This window comes from Melospiza georgiana, chromosome 4 (assembly GCF_028018845.1).
Source record: "Melospiza georgiana isolate bMelGeo1 chromosome 4, bMelGeo1.pri, whole genome shotgun sequence".
Taxonomy (NCBI): domain Eukaryota; kingdom Metazoa; phylum Chordata; class Aves; order Passeriformes; family Passerellidae; genus Melospiza; species Melospiza georgiana.
In genome coordinates, this window is record NC_080433.1 from 5,060,311 (window position 1) to 5,072,513 (window position 12,203).

The window sequence follows — 12,203 nt, forward strand, 5'->3', positions numbered from 1 at the left end:
CCTGGATGAGGCTCTCCAGAGTTCAGACAGTTTTTTTTCTGGGTGAGAACATCGGTGGAATGTGATCTGATCTGTCATGATTCAGCCATGGACACAGTGGGGAGGGAACATGCTGGCTCCCCCAGCAGCGGGCAGCCTGGCATCGGTGCTGCTGAGCTCTTGCTGTGCTGGGACTGATGCTGAAGGGGATTCAGAGCTTTTTGTCTTCTCAGCTCCTGTTCAGATCTCAACATGAGAGCTCTGAAAATCTGTCAAGTCACCTGCTGCTCCGGGGAGGCAGGGAGGACAAGAGAGGAGCTCCAAGCCCACGGCTCCCCATTAAATTTTACCCACCATGATATACTCCCAGTTTGTCCCCTGGTGATTAGGCTGCTTTCATCCTGGCTTCTGTCCCCTCCTTCAAATGTAATTTCTGCTCCAGGCATTTGTAGTATCTATTGCTAGAGAGTGCTGATCCAACTTATATCTGTAAAGGAGTGTTTAGGAATAGTGATTCCTTCCTTGGAGTTGTGGATAAACTCTAGGAATTCTCCACAATTTTTCCAGAGCAGTGTGTTGCTGCTGAACACAGTGGATCTAATGCTATACAGCTCAGGATGTCTATATTGTTTGCCCCAGAGTCAAATAAAAAAATCTCAATTCAGGTATTGAAATCAGTATAAAAACATAATAATTCTATTTTAATGACCACTGCTTGATTTTTGCCTCACCCTGTTCCCCTGCCAGCTTGATTATACAATTCTATTCTAGGGTGTCTCTGGAAGTTGACAAATATTATTCAGGAGATAGTGCCTAATAAATAAACTGAGTTGTGCATCCCTATGGAAGCTGATATTTATTCTGAGCAAGCAACAAGCTTCAATGTAGTTCAGGTTGGGTGGCCAAGCGTTCAGAAAGCAAAAAATGCAATAATAAGGTTGGGAAGTCATACATTTCATGGAATCATGGAGTGGTTTGGCTTGGAAGGAACCTTAGAGATCATCTGACCCTCTGCCATGGACAGGAACACCTTCCACTACACCAGGTTGCTCAAATCCCCATCCATATAGATGCATCTGTACAGGATTAGATAAATTTTCTTCTACTTCTTTGCGAATTAGAAAAAATTCAGAGAGGGTAGTATATATTTCAGAGTAATGAGAAATGAAAATTCCCTTCAGAGCAAAACTTAATTCTGGAATAAAAATAACCTTTTAATGTATAAGTTAAGAGGTAACTCAGTTGCAGACTTAGTAGTAACTCCAGTAGTTGTCAATGTCTGCAGTGGGCTTCAGATCCTCCTCCTACCCAGTGCCTTGGTCAGAACACACATAAGTCACTGAAGTGGATATAGTTATATCATGACAGTGGTTAATTAATCTATATAAAAATAAAGATGTCATTAGCTTCATCAAAAGTTGCACCTGGAAAAGATGTCCCTGGAAATGATGGTCCATTTTTTCTATTGTTACTTTTTGGTGATAGGTGAAGTTTCCTGATATTCCTTGGACATTTTAGGTTAAATCTCCTGGTATTTTCATTCCAGAGAGTCTTTTTTTTGAGTAACCAAAAGTCGAAGGAGAAATAAGAATAGGATACATCTGCTCCATGAGAGGTTGCTCAGCTACTGGCATTTTTGTGCGGGAAATGGGAAACTCAGCTTCAGTATTTCTTTTTTCTTAGAGTACCTGTACTGATGGGTGAGAAGAAGAGTGAATATATTTTACCTCTCCTGTCTAAAAATCTTATTTCATGTGAATATGCAGTCACAGAAAACCCACAGGCAAAGTGCTAACCAGCACCCTCAGGAATTAGTCCACTTGCTTTGTGCATTGAAAAAATACTAAATTATTTTGAGATTGGAAGAGATCCAAGGGGAAGAATGAAAGGCAGCAGGCTCCCATCGCACTCCCCAGGGAGATGAGTAGGATATTTGGTGAGGAGGCAGCTGAATCAGGAAGAAAGTTGATTTGAGCAGATGTTTCCCAACCAGCTGCTGAGTGGTCTAGCCCCTGGGCTGAAGGGTATCTGAGGGCAGCGGGATCTGGAAGGCTCTGGAGCCCTTCCACCTGGCAGGCAATAATTCAGAGCTCACACAAAGAGCCAGGGTGAGTCACTAGTCTGCTGATTAGGCTGCTCTCCTGGGAGGGAGGCACCTGGATCCCAGACCCAGGTAAGGGCTGCAGAGTGGAGCAGCATCGGCTGGGAGGGATTGGAAATTCTTAACGCTGCCTGGTGAGGAGGCTCTTTGTGAGTGGGAGGCATGAGTTTGAATACACTTGGAGAGGGCAGAGAGTTCATTGCAGGTCTCCTAAAACCTAAAGAAAAGGTCCTGCCTGAAAGTTATGGGAATGGGATGGCTCTTCTTCAGCTGTTGGGTATTGAGGTTTTTTTTTTTTTTTTTTTTTTTTTTTGTTTTTTTTTTTTTTTTTTTTTGAACAACTATAAGGCCTTTTTACCTCCAGAACAGATAATTGTTCACACTCCTCTGTCTGGCAATATCCTACCATGCCCTGGAAAGTGCCAAGAAAAACGTTTGTATGTGCAGAAGGTGGCATGGTCTCTGAAAATGGTCTGATGGACTGTGAGTGAGGGATGGCCACAAAAATGTTTAATGGATCTTTTAAAAAAAGTTTAATGGCAAAACTTGTAGCTATGAGAAGAGAATACCTTGGGAAAGTCTCTAAAATTTTGTCTTGAAAGGTTATGTTAGTGGTAAGCAGTAGAGATTTAGAGTCTTAGAGGTAGATTAATCTTCATTTACACAAGGTTAAAGCTGAAGATGATTCAATTCAAACCCAGAATGTTATTCCAAATTCACTCTTCCACAAAAGAGATAAGAAAAATGGTCAAAATTATATATTTGTGTCAATTGCATAAAATGTGTAAAGGGGACTCTCCCTGCCTTTACCAGAAGCGATCTGAAAGATTCTATCTGGTCTACCTCTGTCAGCTTGGCATCTTTGCAGTAGTCAGTGGTTGCACAAAACTGGCCAATTTTTCCATATATAGGGTTGCTAAATTACCCTTTCTGGTTTGGTTTTATTACCCCCTTGGAGCAATGATCTCACCCATCTGTGTTGTGTTGCTCTTCGGGAGTGGCAGGGGTGGAGTGGGGTGGGATGAGCAAAGCCCTGAGCTTTTTCCAGAGTTCCCTGCATATGCAGAACATTTCATTGTCTTCTCTAACACGCCCTCACCTTTCACACAGACTGGAATTTGACACACCGGGTTAGAGAAAGAAAGCAAGGGGGAAAAAAAGCAAAAAAAAAAAAAGCACAACACAAGAAAAAACCCAACAAACAAGATCTTATCGTGCAAAATATCCATCCACCCTCCTGATAAAAAAAAAAAAGCCTCAGGTTAGGAAAATAAAAAAATGACTCTAATGAACACTCAAAATTAACATGCAAATACATCCATGGTTCCTGGCAGAGACGGAAAGACAGAGCATAGCCCTCCTCCAAAGAGGCAGTTTTGAGATTTCTTGCAAAAGGGAAGTTTTATCCCAATTGTTGTTGCTGTTGCATTGCCTTGAGAAGGTTTTCTTCTCTGTTGAGGAAAGCTCTCCTTCTTCCCTCACCCCACCCCATACCCCACATTCATTTCACCAGGTGGCATGACGAAACCCTCCAGATCAAGGCAGGTTTCATCAACAAGGCTTCATGCCATGCCACCCATAATTCATCCCAGCCTGCTGTGGCTTTCTCCCAACAAGCAGCACCTCTTGCAAAACCAGCCCCTGTCTCACACTCCTTCCTAACTCGTGTTCCTGAGCAGCAACAATAGAAGAGCATGAATCACTAACAGAGCGTACAGACCTTCGCTCCACTCCGGCCAGTTTGTGTCATTGCCTTAATGTTAATTACACACCATAATGTGTGCATTTAATTTCCGTGGTGTTTCAATTAAATTAATCAGGCAATTAAAATTAATTAAAATTACAGAAATCACCTGCAGAAGTGCTTGAAACGTGGGGGAGGGGAAGGGAGGGGTTGGGAGGGAGCTGGGAACGTAGATGGCTGTGTTTTCACAGACCTTCCTTCCCTTGATTAATTTTGGGGATAGACTCTTTCAGAGCAGGTTATTTAAGGATTTAAAAACTGTTCCAAGGCCCATGGAAGCCAATGGAAATCTTTCTATTGGCAGTGATAGGCTTGGGACTAGGCCACTAGCCTCAAGTGCTCAGGATGGAGATTCAAGGGGTAGGTGATGAAAGTCCTGATGCTCAGCAGATATTCCTCAACGCCTTCAGGGAACAAGGCCAAAGGCCTTGAAGTACCAAATCAGGGTCAGATTTTGAAAGGCAGGTTAAAGATGAGGATGATGTCCGTGGGAGTTAAATGCATCAGTCCTTCCAAGGATCTGGGCAGGAGAGGTATTCTAAGAAATTTAAACAGGTTTAAAGTGTTGAAGGATTTTTAAAACATGACTAAATGCATTCTACCCTGAGGTCTCACTGAGTTCTGCAGTCAGTGAGAGGGGGTCTTAAATTCACAAAGGTACTTCATGACTCCCAAATTCTTGACTAAATTATGAAGCTTGTCCAGCAGTTCCCTTCCATTAGACATGGATTAGTGCATTCAATTGTTTCCCAGAAGGTTTTTTTCCCTGCTCTGTGGAAGAGTTTGAAGACATCATGTCAACCTGGACAGTTCTCTTACTGCTTATGCCTTTTTTACCAAGCAAGCACAGCCCCATGCTCTTCTTTTGGCCAACCTGTAATTTTTTTTACCCTGCATGGAAAGTTCAGGACTTTTAGCTTTGAACAACTACTTCCTCCACAACATCCTACCAATCAACCCCTGCCCAACTAGTTCCTGGGTCTGGGAGACAGGTTGGTTCCTTCCTTGCTTTCCTGGAAAGACTTTGCCTGGCACACTCCTGTCTTAGCCTGTGAGTCACCCATACTTCGCTCCTCTTCTTTACCCCACAGTTGGGGATGTTTATACCATGAAGCTCATGCAGGTATCCCCAAGCTGCCTTTAAATTAATCCTCTGGAGTGCCATCGTTGGGATTGCTGTAGTTTCAGGGAACACAGTGTGTGGGCTGAAAAACCAGGGGATGAAGCAAAGTAAATGCTCATAATGAGGATGAGTTGCTCTGCGCTGCACTGGTCACTGGAACCTGAGCTGGCTGTTTAAAGACATAACGGCTTTTTTGCACATTATAATTTCACTCACACTGCCAGATAATCCCTCAGAGTTCCATAGGCAATTACCCATGCTTCTTGTGTCCAAGAGGGAGTAAAACCTTATCACCTCTGCCCCAATGGAACCTGCTTTAGCTCTACGCTCGCGAGCCACTTTTTTCTCTCCAGTTGTTTAGATGATTAACATAATTAAGTTATGCACACAGCAAATATTTAAGGCTTCTAGTTAGACTGAAGTGTACTGCCAGCTTCAGATCTGAAAGATTTAAGCATGCCAAAATTTGGGGTTTTTTTCCAACTCTATCAGTTGATATTTTCGCTTTCTCTAAATAATGTGTCTTACACTCTCAGGTGGTTGGGTCACAATATTCCCATTATTATTAGCCCCTTCAGCATATTTTTCTGCTACTCTTGCTCTTTCCTAATTCACAGTAAATTGTACTGTCCACTTACACAGAATATTTTCCTGTCTTTTTGTTTGTGGGACCTATATCATTAGTTTGTGCGTTATATCTGCCTTCACTCCCTTTACAAACAAACAATCAAACAAACAAAAGTAAGAAAATAAGAAACAGAAGAAACAGTAAAGAGAATACAGAAATAGAAGGAAAAAACTCACTCAAGAATTGGAAAACTTGATTTTCAAAATTAAAATTTTGAGTGGATGATAGTATTTAACTGCCAAAGAGCCCAGAATTTTAATTAAAAACGTGAAGAACACTTGTTCTTCTCTCCAAAATTTTCTAAGTGATGAAACACCCCTCTCTCACTTTGCTAATCCTCCTCCATCTGAATCCTTTGACACGACTTCTTGTGTGGCCTTTGGCACGTCACTTCACCTCAGTTTCCTCATCTATAAAATGGCTGTTAATCCCTATATAGTATCACCCACGCAAATTTCCAAGGCTTATGCTCCAAAAGGGCTTTGAAGATAAGTGAGCAAAGTTTCAAAAGGACCTAAGAGATTTAGGAGTGAAAGTTTCATTAGCTTTCCATCAGATTTGTATTCTTATATCTCCAAGAGCCTTTTGAAAGTCTGCAGAACTGCAAGACTTTACTCATCAGAGTCATATTCCTTGTTCTCCTCAAGGAAAGCGATTGCTCCAGGCTAGTTTTGGCAGAAGAGCTTGTTCCTCAAAAGAAGCAAGGTGAGTCTTGGGGCTCTCCAGTTTCTTCCCCAGTTTCAGATATGAAACCTTGGGTGCATGCTCCAACCATTCTGGGCAAGGTGGTATCTCTCACTCCTTGTATCGATAGATCTTCTTGGCTTGTTTGGGCTGAAAGGAGGGAGGGAAGGTGCATATCTCCAGCTTTGAGCTGGATTTGAGATAGTAACCTTCAGCTGGGAGGCAGTGGTGAGCTCCTGTGGGTGGTGTGCAGGTGTTCAGCTCCTCAGTCAGCATCAATGCTCCTTGGAGAGGGAATAACGCGCTTTTGTCCGCGAGTGCGTCAGGATGGAGAGGCCTGCAAGGTGCCCTGTCAATCTTGGACATTGACTAAAGAAGAATTATGAGATTTCTCTAAATGCAAAAGGATGATCGTACTGCTCCATAAATCCAGAGAATGGAAATAAATCCTGTGCTTTTTTTTTTTTTTTAACCCATCAAAGAACAACAACATTAAGGAAAAAAAACTTCACGGGTCAAGATTACCAGGGAGACACACTGAAAAAAAATTCAAATATTGCCCTCTTTTTTTGCCTTTTTTACTTTTAAATTTGCCATCCCAACTTCCACTTTCTCACCTTTCTCAAATACTATAAAAAGAAAAAGAAACTGTTCAACCAAAAAAGCCCCGTAGATACCAGTGGCTAGGTGGCTTTGGTTTATTCAGCTTCAGTGGCTAAACCACTGTTCTGAAAACACTGGGAAATAATGTTACTATTCTTGGTGGGACTTTCCTTATCAAAAGAAAAAGAATCTTATGAAGAACAAAATATTTTCTTTGGCCATAAATGAAATTTTATTTTTATTTTATTGACATACTTAATTCAACAGAATTTAAAAATGAAACATGGTTTGAAAATGGGAACGTGGAAGGTTTTTTCCTAAATTTTAGAGTAAATTTACTTTTTTTACCCCTAAACTCTTATACTGACATATTTGCTGCTGATTTTGCTCAACTAGACATGACATTTTGCTTAAAATAAATCTTTCTTCAAAATACCCAAAAAACTGTACTGAGTTTGAGAAAGGGGTCCTTAGGAAAAAACAGTAAATATCATAATAATAGTAAAAAAGGGTTATTTGCTCGTATTGACAGCACAAAGCACTGAAGTTGACCAGCAATTAACAATAGCTCCTTCCAATCTGAATCACTCCTTGTCTCTGATCAAAATATCTGTTCTTTTTACCTCATTCCTAAAATTCAACACCTTCCAGTTTAATGCATTAAAGTCTTTAACACTATGTTTTTCTTGAATTTCCCAGGGATGGAACAAATTCAGAAGCAGGACACAGTGAAATTTTCTGGCTGAGTAGGCAACCAAGTCTGCAAGACTCAAGTCTCAAAACATCACACTGTAGGTTTCCCATTTTCTCTTTAGTTCTGCAAAATTATAATAAATGTCAAGTGCTCAACAAATATCTCTGGACAAAACTGGATGTCTGATGGGTTTCTTGGGAGATTTTGAGTTTTCATTTCAAAATTTCTTCAGCTACAGTGGAGTGCATTGGCCTAGAATGTATGTTTCTGCAGGGCCATTGATAGTGTCCATACCTGCTGTCAACAGCAACTGGGGAAGACAGGGAACCCAAAAAACCCAGGAAAATTTATCTTGTGATGGAAGGTTCTTGGTATGCAGCAGAGTTTCTTTTCACCTCTGGAATTGCATGCTACATACTAATTAAGGCTGTTAATTAAATACATTTTGTTAAAACATGTTGCATCAAAGGTGAAGCATTTTGTAGAGAAGCTTTGTTGACACTTCTCTTGGAGAGATTTTTGAGGTTCAGGACTAGTCAAAGACACTATTCCAGGAGAAGCAGAGTCTCAGGTTTCTGTTCCATGGATAGTATGAAAGTGTCATTAAAATTCCAGTGTAATTTAATTTGACAGAATATTTGAAAAGCTTTTTGTTTCCCTCTCTTTTTCTTCCCTCCAATGTGGAAGGGAAACAAATTTCAAACCTCAAAAAGTGTGGTGAAATGGAATTGCTGTCCTGAGGACTATTCCTGTGACAAAGCCAACAAACTTGTTATGCAACGTCCAGTTCCTCCCTGTGGAAGCACAGCAATTCATTTATGCAGCTTTACCAAGTGTCCAAAGTGCTTCATGCACTGCTAATAATTATGGGCACATCTTGGTGGTCACATTGAATTCAATGGCAACTTTCCCACAGATTTTATCAGGAATAGAATTCCTCCCTATATGCCTTAATTGTATAACTCAGTTTCTGTTATTGCTTTAGACTCCCCAGTCCGTGCCAGCATGTGAAATTCTGATGAATTTTTATGTTAGCGGCTGCTGCTAACTGTTCTTAATTATTTGATAGTCATCTGAGGCCTGAATTTCATAGATGTGCAGCTCCTCTTATTCATATTCTAATCAGTGGTAATTTGGATACTTTGACCATCTGTAAATCAGGCCTTTGAAGGGCAATCCCAATCCCACTGTCTCTAATGGATGCAGGTCATACTTCCAAGGCTAAACCTCTTTTTCACTTAACAAATAACATACAGCTGGTTAAAAACAATAAAAATTGCGATTTTGGGAGAAATTACAAGGGTGTTTATTTTTTTTTTGGGGGGGGGGAGAGGTGGAAAGAATCTCAAATGTAGTGAAAAATCTGAGAATTTTTTATAAAGCTAACATTCTGATACTGCAGCATTAAGCATAGCCTTGAAGACAGTGCATGATGGAGAACTGAGTGGACAGCAGACACCCCTGTTGTTCCCCACTGCCAGGAGACACATACATGGGATATAGGAGACACATACATGGGATATCTACCCTTGAAATTTTCACAGTTGCTCAGCACTGTGCTGATAAAAATGCTGGCAGCGGCTCCAACTTCATTACTTTTCTCTTAGGGAGCCCAGAGGGAATGCTTAAGTTGGGATACAACATAAGGCACCTGAAAATACTATTTTTAAAGGCATTTCTGTGCATAATCTCCATTTCTCTAGCAGCAGATTTCCAGGTTCTCTGCTTATCCTTCCCTTTTGGGGAAAGATGTGCACCTGTATCAGTGGGGTCACAAGAGGTGGGATCTCCCAGGGTTGTACACTTGTGGCCAAGGCAAGGCTGGATGAGACTTTGGCACCACTGGTTTTACCAAACCTTTTTCAGCAAGTTCAAATAACAGGATATTCTCTCAATGGGAGCAGAGATTAACCTTGGTTCAAGCTGCCCTGCTGAAGAGGTGCAGTAGTTGATCCAACAAATTGGAAGAGAATATTTTAGTCTTTTCCCATTCAAAAATCACTCATGTAATCAGACCTCACATCTAAACTAACACCCTGCCTCGCCTCAGCTTAATTGAAAAAGAAAAAGCAGGCTCTGTATGCGAGAGGCGTGATGGTTTCAAAAGTCTTCAGTGGAATTCAGATATTTTTGCCTTTGGGTGTCCAAATGGGGGCACCTAAAATGTCTGGTATCCAGTCAGTCAATACTGAGAAATTTCTGAAAACCAGCCCTTAGAAATACCAGAGGAAAGCTCCCAGATTTAGGAATCCTTCTGTCAAAAATCAGCTCTTGCTGGGTAGTTTTGGAAAAGCTCACATATTGTCCCTACCCCCAGATGCCTCCTGAAGGTTTGTATGACCATGAGCACCCTTTGTATTTGGGGTCAGCGACAAAACTGCTCAAGGTTGACACCTTACTTATCTCATTCCCACCCAGTTGGGAATACTGGCTTTGAAATGGAAAGGTTTATGCCAGAATTGTTGACAAAACCCTAAACTGGAGTAATGTTGGTGTCAGGGAGCAGTGTGAGGTAGGAGTTATTTGAACCAGTTCTTCTTCTAATCCTTGGGAAGGGGCTGTAGGATAGATTAGTTTTCTATATCAAGTTTCATTCATTGAAAGGATTGAGAGATAAAACAGATAAACTGTGGAAGCACAGATACAACGTGGGTGAAAGGGTTAAATGACTGAAGAAGACTCAGTAATTCTCACAAATGAGGACCAGATGTTTTTATGATTTTTAAAAATCACTGTCTCTTCCATCTCTACTTACCTTTCTGATATGTGAATTATTCAGTTGAGATCAATGAGACATTACTGAGACAGTTTCTTTTCCACGGTTTCTCCTGTTCCTATCAAGAAATACAAGGGGGAATAACAAGAATATGTTATTAACAGCAAGAACACTTCTCACCTGGAGTAAATTGGCACAGCTCCATAGAAGAGCTCTGATTTACAGCTGATGGGGTTTGCCCATCAGTGTGGCTGCCTGTACCCAGTGACATTGCAAAAGCCTTCACAGATTATGTCATGTTGCTCAATGTTCTGTCTATTCAAGGCTGTGCCATGTCAAATGTTGTGCTGAAAGCTGTGCCAGTGCATAATCAGGCCTGCTGCAAGCATGGGACCTCTGAAATTCCAGGGGGAAAGAGCTGCACCCCTAAGAATGAGAAGACATGGAAATAGCATTGGTCAGTGCAACATAAATGAGTAAAGATAATCAGTTATTAGGAAAAAAAATGAGGGATTATGTGGAACTGAATGACTGCTAGATAGAATGAAAATCCATCTAATTTGTTGTTTCATCTCACATTAAAATCAGCCAAAAAAAAAAGAAGGATGGAGAGGAAACGGGAGGTGGGTTGCAGTTTGCCTACAACAGATAGGTCACATCAGACCTGTTCAGTCCAGTCTGATCCCTTCCCTATCATGACTCACTTGTGCATACTCATGAAGGGGTGCTGAATTTGGCAGGCAAAACACAGTCACATCACATTTGGTAAATCCAGTTGGCTCGGTTTAATCTGCATTCAAAAATATTGTCTGTGTGATGAAAGGGATGGGCTGAGAAGTGGAGGGGCACTTCAGTGCCCAAAATGATGGCACTCATCACCATTATCTTGAGCATCTCAATTCATCCTTTTTGTCCACTACCCACTGTGGACTGATGGCCTCTTTTCCTAGGGGCAGGAAATTCTAGCAGCAGCAGAGAGACAGATTGAGTGAGGTTCTGCCTCTTGTATTCAGACACTGAGCGCTTTGGGAGCAGTGTGGCTGCTGGATGCTTCCTACCACAGTCACTTGGAGCAGCGTGGCAGTGAGGGTGTGGGGAAACTGGCCAAGTAAAAGCTGGGTTGCATTGATTGCAGCTGCCCCTCTGGCTAATGGCTGAGAAATTTGTTTTAAACAACGTGAGCTAGTCCCAAAGGGATGACAAGGAGGTGGCAGAGAGCAGAAGGAAACAGCGTGATAGCAAATACAGAGTATTATTCTGGTCTAGGATGGAGTTTACCTCGAGGTGCTCACTCAGTCCTGTGACACATAGCTTTTCTATGGGACAGCTTTTTCAGGGAATGTCCATTTGTCATCTTCTTTCTTCAAGGACAGCAGTAAGGTGACTTCAGAAGGAGGGGACTTAAGCCAGAGCTGATAGATTCTGAAAATAATTGTATCTTTATAACTTACCTAAATACTTATTATTTTATACGTATGATTTAATTATTGCATTTTTATACTATAAGATGTACCTGGGTGACTTGATGTCTGGGTGTCTTTTATCTTCCTTCATTTCCTTTTTCCCCGTTAACCCAAGTATTTTTATTTTGTTTTGTTATGCTTTAGAAAGATACATCACAGATGATGCCTTGCCACCGAATACATCTTTAACTGATGTATATTTAATATTCTTTTTCAAAACTCTCTTGATTTACTGGCTCTTTTTATCCCCTGTGATAATAACAAGTCAATGTATTACCTAGAGATTTTTCTTCAAAAATTTTCTCATTCCCTTTACATGAACCTAAATATAGGTTGGCCAATGGCCAAGTAATTTTCCATATCAGCAACCTCTCTGCTTGCATGCAGTCAGGAGAGATGTGCCTCTTGTAAGGTCTGCTTTTCTCTAAAATCCAGAGTTCTTGTACTCTGAAAAATCCCCAGACTTTC